A 14,732-nucleotide genomic window follows, 5' to 3' on the forward strand; every position below is an offset into this window, starting at 1 on the left:
TTGCGGCTGGTCCCTGGCGAATACCTTTCCCTTGTTAGACTCCGCGCCTTACTGGGAGTTATATTAGCTCCAGGCTGGTTACCGTTCCTTACCACTCCTGTGGCAGATTTGTGACGCAAAACCGTGACAGTACCCCTTTGCTGGACACCTGGCTTGTACACCTGACCTCTTACCTTCAGATCAGGGTTGCTGTGGATGGTTCCCCCTGGCCTGTCACACTGGCCAGAGCTGCAGGTAGCTGGCAGAACGTTGGTACTGGATGTAAGGTTCTAACCTCAGAACAGCTGAATAATGGTTTAGATTGGACTAATCTGTAGGTCACAGGAATTACAGCAAGTAAGTAGACGTCAAAGCAAGCTCTTGAAACAGTGATGTTTATTAGCTCAAGTGTCCTAATAAGGACAGTTACATACACTAGTTTAAGGTACTAGTGATTTCCAGAAGTACAGATGAAATAATAATAATATTACATGGTCAAACAGAGCTTCTTTTTAAACAGAATCTGACACAGTTGCTCTCAGTCTGCTATCTCTCTCCCTCCCTCCCAGCAAGTTGTACTGTTCTCAGTACACAAGCTCCCAGTCTGATACTCCACTGTAATTAAAGACTCTGCTTTTTCAAACATGACACAAATGGTCCAGGGTCAGGTAAGGTTTGGGTGGGGGTAAATTAGTGACCAAGGGGCTTTTCTTCCCTAATTAAAGACCACCCAAACCTAACCTGTCCCTGTAAAGGACAGGCCTATTCAACACAATTGTGTTGAATATTCAACACAATTGTGTTGAATATTCAACACAATTGTGTTGAATATCCACGTAGAGCATCTTTCCACTTAAGTTTACACGCCTATGCAGAAGTGGAAGAGGGTGCTGTCTGTAAAATCTCATCCCCAAACACACCTGAAGAGGAACGTGCATTCCCCTAATGAAGTTAACTGGAAAAAATATTGTTTTGTTGATTTTCTCAGATGTGTAGTGCCTCAATAAATATAATTTTCATGAATCACTCAAAACTGAAAGCTCTTGTAGCAGATGATCCCATCATGATCCCAAAATAAAACTTTGGGGATTTATTAACAATAGTATGAACAATTTTTGAGATATTTTTAATTTTTTTTAAATATGGCTTTTTTAAGAAAATCTAAATTTTGATTTTTGAAAAGTTTACAATTGTCATTTTTATCGAAACACACTGCTGTCTTATATATTATATGAAAGTCCATAAAAAGATGTTTAAAATGAGTCCTTGCCCAACTCTCTAGCTCAATCAGGTGAACTACAAATGCAATTTTAAAAGCAAGTTTTTCATTAAAAAATTGCAGCTTTAAAGGCATATAAACTTCAAAACCAGTGTACATATCAGGCTAAGATTTGGGGATTTTTCTTTACACCCATGGCAGCATTTATTATACCAAATTTAATTGAAACTAGAGAATGTAAGGTAGAATTTTTTCTACACTTGTTTTGATTTCATGTGGAATGACCCTTATGATCCTGACACCAGCTTTATATATTATACAGTTTTTCATATTTTATTCTGACGTTGACCTGTATAATGACTAGGATTCCAATCTTGTCCTTCTGCATAATCAGCTATAACCCAGTGAGGCTAGTTCTGAGGGTTACTACCATGGGTTATCCAGAGCAAAGTCCATCACTGCCTTGGTAAAAACTGGGCTTCCCATTAGACTCTAGGGGGTATATTTACTAAACTGCAGTTTTGAAAAAGTAGAAATGTTGCCTATAGCAACCAATCAGATTCTACCTATTATTTTGTAGAATGTACTAAATAAATGATAACTAGAATCTGATGAGTTGCTATAGGCAAAATCTCCTCTTTTTCAAACCCACAGTTTAGTAAATATACCCCCATGACTCAGATCTAGTTAGCTCCAAAATGTAGCAGCACAATGGGTTCACATCTAGGATAATTTGTTACAGCTTGATTACGTCATGGAGACCAATGACATTCTATTACCAGCCACAAGACCTACATAAATTTATCAGTACAATAAAGCTGGAGAGAGTAATCTTTGTGGAGTTTTACAGAAACCCGTTTTGCAGCACAGAAAAATTATTCCAGTGAAAACTGTGAGCTTTTGGCCATAAAACTGGCATATTTATACAGACCAAAAGGATCTGAAATACTTCTAAAAAACACAACAACATATGACTAGGGCGCTGGGCAATCTATTTCTCTTGGTCTGATTTTTTTATTTACATTTTACCCTGGTTCCAAAAATGTGAGAGCAAATGCCCTCTCTCATTCATTTGGTAGTAATGATTAAATCACAGGAAGAACTCTCTCACAGTTGACCAATCTTTAATCTTTGTCTCTACATCTATCTATTATTTGATAGAATAGATAGTTCTTATAGTTAAGTGGTTTATAATGTACTCCAAGTACTTAGCTCAAGTCTCTACCCTCAGCCAAACAATGAGAAATGTGACCTTCAATTAGGAACTGTTGCTTAAAAGTCCTATACAGTTAGAGGTTCTTTCTGGACTACAGTGACAGGCTCAATGTGAACTTGCAGCATAATTCTGACTTAGAAAATCATTAAACATTTGAATGTTCCTTAATTCAGTAAATCTTAGATACAGCATTCTCAGTTTAGTATCTTAAAATGAGCTGTTAATTGGTCTGGATTAAACGTTCTCAATGCTCCAATCACTTTCTGATATATTAATGTCAGAGATCCTTTTATTCCTTAATGCAGCATTCACGTTTTTGCTCTTTATTAAGCTAAACTTGGGTGTTTATCAATAAATCACCTTACATGTTTCTTCACATATTGTGACTTCTGAAGAGAAGAAAAATTAAATATGTTACATCTTGATTCCATATGTGCAGAAAATAAGGTCTTTCATGATTCTCCTAATGCCTTTTCCCTTTACAAACAAGCCCTGTTCCCATATTTCTTAACTGTATATGGTACTCATCCCAAATTCTTACATTAATATTCTTCTACTTCTTAAGTGCTAGCAGGTGATTATGCCATACCCAAAAGAAGTCTGAAAAGCCATTGACAAAACTACTTTTCATTGAAAACAAGTGGTAGATAAACACTGTAAACCTATTACTTAACTAAGTCCAGGGGGTAAATGTATTAACTTCCAATTTTTGCAAGTTGCTGCTATTAAACAATGGCTTTAAAGGCAAAACAATGCCTTTAAAGCCATTGTTGCTTTACATTTTCACTGCAAACTCGCCGAATAGCGGCGACTTGAAAAAATCGGAAGTTAATACATTTACCCCCAGGAGACAGTCTGGTTTTCTGCCAAGTATTACACTTGCCCCATGTAATATCGGTCCTTGAAAGTCACTGAATGAATCAATCTTGATTCATTAGTCTCAAACAGCCTTCTTTTATCTAATGTATTAAATATATCCTTGTTAAAACCTACTACCCCAACTTTTTGCAAAAAGCCTCCCAAAACATTATTCATGGAAAAGCAATAAAAATTCTAAATCACACCCTCAATACTAAAATCTACCAAGGCAAATTATTTTATTTAGTGGTTTGGAAGGTTACAGACCTGAAGACCACTCTTGGGTCAAAAGTTTGATACATATGAGCCTCTTCTGGCTGAAAAATTATTTTTGACCCATTCTTTTAAAGTTAACAGAGAGCATCTGGTGACCATCAATAAGATGAGATATATTATAGCAAACCTGTCCTTGCATTCTCCAGTGATTTCCTGTGTTTGATTCTAGTGTCCCTTCTAAAATATAGCGCTCATTCATGCCTCCATTGCTGTGACTCTTTTGAAGAGTCAAATGGAGCAGAGTATCCACCTTTGCTGGACATATCCTATAATAGCACAATACTGGCGCAGGGTGAGATTAGTTACAGAGGAAATCATGTGCTCTCTAGTCCCAGATTTTTGGATGTTTAGCTCCTCGGACATCGCTCTCCCTCAGTATAAAAAATCCTTACTTCGACATTTGAATAATGCAGCCATATCAGTTATCCCGGTCCATTGGTGGTCCCCTGACACGCCTAGCATGCTAGAATGGTTCCTACTGTCGAAGTCATATAATTGGATGAACGAAAGTATATTAGTTAATATTGTTTCATTGCGAGATTGCATTCAGTATGCCACGCTACACGTGGCATAACGCAATCGCACGGTAAAATACGCACACACACACTTGCACTACAACATTTAGTTATTTATATAATTCATATTCATATTGATTCCATTCTACAGTGATTTATGAGCAGATAGTATTTAGTTTATTATCAGTTTATATATTATGATTATATGTACACCTCAGTGTTATTTAAGGTTCAGGTTATAGGAAATGTGTCATGTCTGATATCATTCTAATCCCCTATTCATCAGCAGCTGTCCGGTTCCATCGCCGAAGAGATCGCATATTGCATACTCTAGTTATTGATGTTAGGCAATATCTTGTCAGATTGATATCAGACTGTAAAATGCTAATGGACTAATTGTAACTGGAGCACATCCCCTGGAGAGATGACCCCCACCTTTGGATTCCTTAGTTTGAACTAGCCTATGACCTGTTCACCCTGGACCCACACGAAGTCTGGACCTATAGAAGCAAGCCAAGTGTTTTCTATTGTTCACTCTGTAAGACTGAATGTATATATAATCATAGCTGTGCTCCCAGTTTTCAGTCTACTCTGACCACAGTATTCTAAACAGATATACTGTGCACTGGGACCCGTGGAAGCGCAGCGAAGCGCATGCAAAGCGAGCGCGGTATGTATGTATCTTTTGGTATTGTCTGTACTGTACTGTATTATAATATAATCATGTATTGAACTGTTAAACTTTGCATCTGCTAAAATAAATCACTTTGTGCGTTAGAAACACAATACAATCGCTTGGGCAATGCTTATTTGGTAACAATAAAATTACTTTAATACTACGGATTGACCTTTACAGGATCATGGATGACATCGCCCTATCTGGTCAAAAAAGGTTACCGAATACGCAATGATGTGGCTCCGATGGCTTGAATTTAAAGAGTCTCCATCTTTTCCTCCATCTTTTCACTAGCTTATGTACTGTGGATGGCCACCTCTGATTGGCGAATTGGGTGTGTAGATATACCAATGGACGGGCAGGAGTCAAACACTTTTGTCTGACATCATGGCACTAGGTATGAGGAGTCCCTCTTATTCTTCTCCTTTCCTACCCCCTTCCATACCCTCTATTTCCTCTTTCTTCTCTATTGTCTTGTATGTTTTGTTTGTTACTATATCTAATGCCATTTGATGGATTATGTTGCTCTGAGCTAATAATGCTTATATATTCAGTCCATCAGATCTATACATGCCTTTATTCTACCAATAAAACAAATTACACACAAATGGAGCAGAGTTTTGAAAACACAGGAAAAAGGGTAGAGGAGGTGGGAGGGTTAGGAAGCTGGATTCTAAATTAAGGACGAATTTGTTATTACCTACCATGCATTAGCCTGGCGTGGAAGGCAATGGAGATCTATGACCATATTAGACTAGGGAGGCCTAAACCCTTAATCAGTCCCTGTTGGGGCATATGGCTATATAGCCTGTGGGTGTGAACAACTTTACAAAAAACATACATGAGGTGTTTTAGTGTGATGTCAGTTCAGAGAAACCTACAGTGGCGATAGCATGAGACACTATGTGAGACAAGTGCAGAAACTAGTAGGAAAATCCAGCAATGTGTGACCGGCATACCTGCAATACATATTCCTAAATACTACCCATAGAGATAGTGGCCCTGTGCATGAGGCTAATCCTTTAGTAAAGACTTCTCAGAGCGCTCAGACAGCTCCCACAGTGTAGATCTCAGAGAGGATGTGTAATTTCTTCTGTCTGTGCAGCAAGGAACGCACATCAGAATATGGGCAGGGGGCGCTACAGTGAGACATATGAGGGGGCTACAATGAGACCTATGATGGGAGGGGGCTACAGTGAGACCTATGATGGGGGGGCTACAGTGAGACCTATGATGAGGGGCTACAGTGAGACCTATGGGGGCAGGCTTAAATGAGACATATGGGGGAAGGCTACAATGAGACCTATGAATGGGGGAGGCAACAGAGAGACCTATGATGGGGGACTATAATGAGACCTACGGAGGGGGTAGGAGGCTACAATGAGATCTATAGTGAGACCTATGGGGAAGGCTACAGTGAGACCTATGATGGGGGACTCCAATGAGACCTACGGAGGGGGTAGGAGGCTACAATGAGATCTATAGTGAGACCTAGGGGGGAAGGCTACAATGAGACCTAGGGGGAAGGCTACAATGAGACCTAGGGGGGAGGCTACAATGAGAATTGGGGGGAGGCTACAATGAGACCTAGGGGGGGAGGCTACAATGAGACCTGGCGGTGATGCTACAATGAGACCTAGGGGAGGAGGCTACAATAAGAACTGGGGGGAGGCTACAATGAAACCTATAGGGGGAGGCTAAAATGAGACCTACGGGGGAAAGGCTACAATGAAACCTATGGTGTGCAGGCCCGGCGCTCCCATTAGGCAAGGTTAGGCACTTGCCTAGGGCGCCGGGCTCTGGAGGGCGCCACAGAATACTAAAAGACTTTAAAACTGTGCGGCGACCACTGACCATACCTGTCACGGCCGCCGCACAGCATTCAGATGCACGGGGAGGGGGGAAGGGGCTATTTTGTCACCACCGCCGCCTCTCTGCTCCGTCTCCTCCCCTCCACTTACTAGTGTCAGTGAGTGGAGGGGAGGAGATGGAGCAGAGAGGCGGCGGTGGTGAGACAAGGTAAGGAGAGGAGGGAGGCGATTTTTGCGGGGGGAAGGGGGGCGGCGATTTTTGCGGGGGGGGGGGGGAGGGAAGGCGGCGATTTTTTAAAAACGCCTAGAGCGCCGTGGACCCTAGCACCGGCCCTGATGGTGTGGGGGCTACAATGAGACCTATGGGTGGGGAGGCTACAATGAGACCTAAAGCATTAGAAACACAATCCTGTTTTAAACAGAAATATGCACTGCATGATTGCTTTAACTGTATAGAGATAGATATTTTTGTAAGGAGCAAATATATATATATATATATATATATATATATATATATATATATATATATATATATAATGTTTTCAAAATATTTTAAAAAATATATTCATCTAACACAAGATTGTCCAGAAACCGTCTGACCTGTCCTAATATCAAATGTCATTGATAATTAATAGTCAATGGCATTTCTAACTGGATCACAGGAGTGTGGTAAGTCTGAGCTCTGGTAGCACAAAGAGGGAGTAAAATATGTGTTGTGTAAATAGTGCCCTACACAAAACATGTGCTATTTATTTATATTGTGCCAATGCCAGTGGAATTAAAATACGTATGAGAACCTTGTTGGTGTGTGCAGCTGTTGGTTTGTAGTAAAGAATCCAGCTTCATGATTTTAACCAGAATATGGTCCTCTTTCTGGTTTTTTTAGAACAATGTTTTAAATAAAGTACAGAATCTGTAGCAAGTGGTTATCCCATCTGAGGTCTTGCAATGAGCATCACTGATTACACCTTGAGCATAAATCCATACTTTACATTTGACTACAACAGTATAAACATAACTTGTGAATTATATTATACTTTAAAACATTTTTATATAAGCAACTTCTTTTTCTTTACCTGCATTCTTGTGAGAGTGACACACCTCTTGTTTGCATTATTCACTTCTGAAATTTCAGGGTCATCATAAAAGATAAAGTTGCTGGAACCACATGATGTATTTAGCCTGTTACAATATCACTGCCTCTTCTGGGACTGTCAAGAAGAAAATTGCAGAAGTGTAAGAAAAAAAAAAAACACAAATGAAAAAGCCATTCAAGCTCCAAAATGTATGTTTCTCATTTATTAGGGAAGCCAAAACAATTTTCAAAGCTAAGTAAATTTTTTCATCCTCTCAAAATGTTTGAGGCAGATTCGACTGGAAGATAAACAAAGAAGTAACCACAGAGAAAGGCCAATCAAAATGGAATCAAACACCTCTTTGCAAAGTTGTGTAATTTATTCTAAAACTAATCAAGCACTTTCTCTTCCTTATTATAAAATTATTACTATTCCCAAAGAATGCATAGAAAATGTCATACCTACTTATCTAACTACAGAGTTCACAAGTTATCACTTTTCAATTCAATGAATCCTATTTGACCTCTCTTCATGAAAATAACCTCCACACACTAAAATATCTGATAAGAACTGACATTTAACATATTTTTTTTTATATATCGCTGTCATGCCACTGACCGACAAACAAAAAATTATTTCATACTTAATTTATTACTGTTCTGAACTTCACAATACCTAAAGCTTTATTTCTGTCTTACACATGAAAATTCAACAGTTCCTGTCAGACATCTCTCTCCTAGGTTGGTCAAATAGTTAGTTTATTTATGTGCAGTATTCTTCTATCCAACTGGCAGGGCCATACTAGGAATAAAAAGCAGCGCTGACAAAAAGAAAGAGGGCACCAGTCCACATATACTTATGCACATACAGCCATAAACATTTTGTTTAGTCCAATGATATCACCTAATAATTAACTAAGTATCTCAAGATTGTATATTAACGGCACCACCAAGTACATTAGTGGAAGCTGACTTCAACGCACGTAATACCTGCGTCCCATGACTGTTTAATTAAAAATTCAGGAAGGCTGAGCAGCCCATTTTAACAAAGGTTTGCAAAAACAGACCTGGCCACAAATATTCGAGACACACCAGTACTTATGGTGGATGCCAGAATTGCTAGTTTAGGCTTTGCAGCTGGTAATGTGGACACAAGGGGGCAAAATGTATCAATATGCGGGTTCTTCAACACCCGCGTTTTCAGCCTCTTCCGCGATTAAATTTCAAGCGGCACTGCATTGTAAAGGGTTAACTTCCCTTTACAATGCAGCACCGCTTGAAATTTAATCGCGGAAGAGGCTGAACACGCGGGTGTTGAAGAACCCGCATATTGATACATTTACCCCAAGGACTGTGGCAGCACGGTGGCGTAGTGGTTAGCACTTCTGCCTCACAGCACTGGGGTCATGAGTTCAATTCCGACCATGGCCTTATCTGTGAGGAATTTGTATGTTCTCCCCGTGTTTGCGTGGGTTTCCTCCGGGTGCTCCGGTTTCCTCCCACACTCCAAAAAAACCATACTGGTAGGTTAATTGGCTGCTAACAAATTGACCCTAGTCTGTTTGTCTGTCTGTGTCTGTTTGTGTGTATTAGGGAATTTAGACTGTAAGCTCCAATGGGGCAGGGACTGATGTGAGTGAGTTCTCTGTACAGCGCTGCAGAATTAGTGGCGCTATATAAATAAATGGTGATGATGATGGTACTTTTTATTGAAAGTTCATAAACCAAAGTTTTGAAGAAGGTAGCTAATAATGTATGCAGTAGAGGCTGTGGAATGTAAAATACATATACTGCATTACACTGCAGAGGAAGAAAAAAAAAATCATTCCCATTCATCGCTGACCTTTAATATGCATGAAGCTCTCATTAACCCCGCCACTGATTGTATCATAAGCAATAGGACAGAGAAAGGGAAGGTGACACAGAATATAGTCATTGTGAGTACTTGTATATGACATGTTCAAGTGAGCTGTCCTCTGGGATTTTCTATACAGAAGACACAAGATGGCAATAATTTGGAATAAATATGAGTGTCATCCCATTGAGGATTCTTCCATGCACTAAAACACAAATAAATGCCATTAAAAGTAAACTAGTTATATAAAAACAAAGGTATGCAATTGCAAAGGGCTTTTGAAATCTCATATTCCTACTGCTATATTCTTGAGATATCTATCGTTTTGTCCCATGTGTGTTCTGCCTCTGTCGTCACTTCCTCTAGCACAGTATATTAATTAGTCTTAGTGATAAAGGAAAGGAGTATCTTCTTCGACATAATATGTGAAATTGATCTGCTATCACTGTACAGTACCTGACTATGTATGTATTTTAGATTAATCTTTTAACCTCTAGAATACATACATTGATTTGGAATCCTGCAGTAATATAGTTGATACGAGCTATAGCATTGTAGCAGCTAAAGAGCAAGTAAAGACAATCTAAAGTTGGCATAACACTGAGGTAAATAAAACACCTAAATGACCAATGTGTTAATACTTCAGTTTGTCTCTTCCAACATGATTTATCTAGCATCATGGTGGAAGGGGTGTTGGCTGGTCTTTATTTGCATTATCTTGCATTACTCTTGGGCAGTACAGAATCTAGGCAATGGCTTTGCAGTCTCCTAGGTAAAAGAATGCTCTGTCCAGACTATGACTGATGGATTCATCCAGGAGCACAGCCATCACTGCAAGCATAACTGGATATACTTAGCCTTTTTTGATAAATGTTTGCACCCTTTTATACAATATCTACGAGTTTCATATATATGGCTGGTTGTACTGCAGTGGAAAGTCATTCTGAACAGTTGTTAATAAAGCGCGATAAACGGCCATACGCACGTCTGTATTCAACTAAGAGCGGACCTGTAGGTTTTCTTTTCACTCCAAAATATTTATCAGGATGTTATAAATGTCCACTGTACATAAAATGCAATGCATTTTTACAGTTGCTCCTGAGTGCAAACACATGAGGTGAAGATGAATTATATGTTGTTGCGCTCACTGGCGTATAGTTCAGTATAGATCTCAGGAGTATCGTTTTTCCATACAATTTAGAGTCAACAAGTCCATTTTTAATAAGCTCTGAAATCATACGGTCCATAGAGATGTTTCCAGAGTGATGATATAAAAGAGAATGGGAAACACAAAATGTAATATAGTGTAGTATGTTAGGACAAATATGTCACATCACAGGCATCTACCAGCAGGCTCACCACTTTGTACAGAGGATTTCCTCAGTTCATCATATGTTCCTGACGGTCCCAAGGCATGTGGGTCGAAACGCGTTGGTCTTTAAGAACAGAACAACGACTGGAGCACACCTATAAGGATATTTGAGGAGTTAAACAGCAATCTCAATACAGGACATAGCTATATGTCGATCACTTCAAGGGATTCTGGTAGGAGTGTAATTAGTTGATAATTGAGGACTCCGAAAGGTAGTGTTAACATAACATTACATAAAACTTACATGTTTTAAATGTTTTATTACATATGAGAAATAAACAAAATGTTATTAAAAGGATAATGCGCTAGATCTCATTCCAGTTTTTGTTTCACACATGTGAAACATTGATGAACAAGAGATCATAAGAAGCAGTCTGCCAAGGAGGAAGCATGACAACTGGAGAGGACCGTTTATGTTGAAGTGATTGATTCTATACCAATTAAGTGTTTAGAAAGCGGCCATTGTCCTGACGCTATACTACCTAATTGATTGGAAGCTGTTTCATGCGGTACATAAGAACTATAAAGACAGCATTGTTAGAGACCAAAGCCACAAGTGTTATCTTAAAGAATGTTTGTGGTGTTGGGTCTTTTATGTTACATATATTTGTCCTAACATACTACACTATATTACATTTTGTGTTTTCTATTCTCTTTTATATAATCACTCTGGATACATGTCTATGGACCGTATGATTTCAGAGAAATTGTGAAAGACAGAGCTTATTAAAAACAGACTTTATTTATAAAGGAAACAAAGACTCTAAACTGTATGTAAAAATATATTCCTGATATCTATGTATCAGAACTTTAGCCATTTTTTATTTGTTGATTGATAATATCAAAACCAAGGTAAATTTGGAAATATGTATTGCGCCTAAGATATACATATAGTTATACTGTATGTTTGAAGAAAGTGAGAAGTGGCACTTGTTAGTATATTAAGGCAGTAATTCAATAGGAGCGCTAGTAGGACGTCTAATCTATCTTTATTTTAATTTAGAAATACATCTGAAGTCTTAGATAAAATACAAAGTGTAGATAATATCAAATCAAAAGCACTGTTTGTAATTTTTGATATATAATCACCATATACTATTTTATGAGATGCCACAGATTCCACAGCGCCGTGCAGTCAGCAATACACAAACAGAACATAATAGAAATTAATATTAGTGCAAGAGAATAAACAATAGCAGAAAACAAAACTTAGAACATAAAGAAAACTTTTACAAGTGAACAAGGAGGTGAGGACAGGACAGAGGAAGTAAAGAGGCCTTGCTCATGAGACCTAACATTCTAGAGGGGTGTAAAAACAAACAGGGACAATGGGGATGGTGGGAAACAAGTGGAATGAGCAGGTGGAGTGGAGGGCGTTGTCTTATGATGGGACAGGAAAGGCAAGTGTGAAGAAGTTTTGAGGGAGCACTTAAATGATTGGAGGGGCACGGATTTCCAAAGGGGTAAAGCAGTGCAGGACTAGTCTTGCAGATGTGAATGTGAGGTGGTAATAGGAGAGGAGGAGAGGCGAAGGTCTGAGAGGAAGAGATTGCAATAATCAAGAACAAGATGACAGTGTGGACAATGGTCTTGTTGATATCCAGTGAGAATAAATGGTAAAACTGTGGCAATGTTGTACAAGGGACTGAATATGAGGAGTGTAGGTGAGTTAATGATGATCCCATGGCATTGTCCATAGGTAACAGAGGAGAGGTTCATGTTATCAACTTTGAAAGAAATAGGAGGAAGGGTGTGACATTGGGAAAATGGAAAGATGACAAGCTCAGTTTTGGATATGTTGAGCTTAGTAGATGATTTGTCACCTTGTTGAGGGCAGTCTCAGTAGAGTAGAGAATGCATGAGCAAAAAATGTAAATGGTCAAGAAGAGAGTGAACCAGTGGTAAAAGTAGGCCGGTATAAAGTTGTATATTATGCTGACACTTCTCCAATTGCTTTGATTGTAAAACTATCACATTTTATTTAATTACATTTTCCATACTGCTACATCTAAATTTCCACTTTGACCACTAGAGTGAACAGTGAGAAAGTGTGTACTGTAGACTAGCCATTCAAGAAGTTTGGAAAGGAAAAGGGGTAGGCACATGAGGCAGTAGCTGGAGAGAGAGGCAGGTACGAGTGCTGGTGTCTTGACAATGGTAGTGAGGAGCACGAGTTTAAAGGTGGAACGGAAGATGCCAGTAGAGGAGGACAGGTTGAAAAGGTAGGCAAGCAACAAAGTAGAGAGAGAGGAGGAAGTGGGAGAAATTGTGGACAAGGAAACAGGTTGAAGGGGAGGAGGAGTGAGCGGATCTCTGATTTCATGGTAGGAGGGAAGGTAGAGAGGGTGGCAGGGGAGTTGGATGTGGGAGGGGGGTGGGACGCTGGGAAAAGGGAGAGCAATGGGGAGATGTCATGATGGGTGGAGTAAATGTTTCCCATGAAGTAATATGCAAAGTCGTGGACAGTGATGGAGGGTGGAGCAAAGAGGTGATTGGGGTTGATGGACTGGAAGGAGATAGGGGTTTTAGAGTAGGTCTGTTTGGCAAAAAAGAGGGCAACGTGATAGCTTGAAGTGGATAAAGTTAGCATTGGAGTGAGATTTCCTCCAGAGGCATTGAGCAGAATGGGAGCACCTTTGCAGGTAGTGATTTAGCTTGGAGTGCCAGGTTTGGGGCTTGAAACATCAGATGTAAAGTGCATTCATCTAGAGCTGCGGAGACTGCTGCATTAGTACAGGATGAAGAGAAGAGGGGAGAAAGAAGTGGTGCAAGGGTGGCAGAGAAGCAGGAGGGGGTCAAGAACATGCAGATGCGTTTCACAATATCACATGAAGCTGTTAGGATGCACTTATTAAACAAACAAAAAACACATAATGCTCCAGCTACTGTATTTGAAGTAGAACTTTTGAGACTGGTACTGGAGTACAATCACTTTAAATATACAGATGGTTATAACATTCATAAAGCTGGAACCGCAATGAATTCAAACCAGGCACCAGCATATGCAAATATGTTTGTGGTAGAATATTAATTAAAATTTATCCCTGCCATATGTGGCTCCAGCATCTTTTGTTATAAAAAAAATTTAGTTGACATACTTTTGAACTGAAACAGACAGAAAATGTTTTTATAGCTACTGATTAACTGAACTAGCTTGACAATACAGTATGTTTCACCTATAATATTGATGGAATTTTTTATTTTTTTTAAGATGTCAACTTTATTTTGCAAAGTTCTACCTTGAGCACAACTCTATACCGAAAACCGACCTATCACAACACAATTCTATATACAACTAGCAATCATCCAACCTCACTTAAAGAAGGGCTAGCAATATCTCAATTTATGAGACTATTGCGGGAAAATGTGAAAAATGCTGTTGTCACAGGCACTAGGAGTTCCGCCCAGGATTCACCAGTTGATAATGCTTACCAGAGGGGCGGGGTTTACACAGCGGCCCTCTGGCAGTAGGGTGAATAGTAGGAACGTATATAACAGCAGATGGAGAGAGAATGCCAATGGAATAGATGAGAGTCAGTGACTTGCAGCTATACTGGTAGGAGAGTCAGCGACTTGCAGCTGTACTGGTAGGAGAGTAGAGTGGACGTGAACAGGTGAAGGAAGGTAACGGGAGAGTCAGTGGTCTGCGGAAAGCAAGTTGTACCACTGCTGTGAAAGAAAGACTTGTCCAGGTGCAGGTAGGTAGCGGGAGAGTCAGTGGTCTGCGTATAGCAAGTTGTACCACTGCTGTGATGAGAAGACTTGTCCAGGTGCAGGTAGGTAGCGGGAGAGTCAGTGGTCTGCGTATTGCAAGTTGTACCACTGCTGTGAAGGGAAGACTTGTCCAGGTGTAGGTAGGTAGCGGGAGAGTCAGTGGTCT

At 39.6% G+C, this 14,732-nt stretch overlaps 1 long non-coding RNA gene across 1 annotated transcript; it reads right to left on the minus strand.

The window, feature by feature from the left end:
• Positions 1 to 3,527: 3,527 nt before the first annotated feature.
• Positions 3,528 to 14,410, minus strand: LOC142160863 (uncharacterized). The gene is made up of 3 exons (XR_012693323.1): positions 14,285 to 14,410; positions 7,627 to 7,761; positions 3,528 to 4,026 (listed from the first exon to the last, which is right to left on the minus strand). It is a non-coding gene; the product is annotated as an uncharacterized LOC142160863 (long non-coding RNA).
• Between the last annotated feature and the right edge of the window lie 322 nt (positions 14,411 to 14,732).

The sequence above is a fragment of the Mixophyes fleayi genome, chromosome 6 (genome assembly GCF_038048845.1).
Source record: "Mixophyes fleayi isolate aMixFle1 chromosome 6, aMixFle1.hap1, whole genome shotgun sequence".
NCBI lineage: Eukaryota > Metazoa > Chordata > Amphibia > Anura > Limnodynastidae > Mixophyes > Mixophyes fleayi.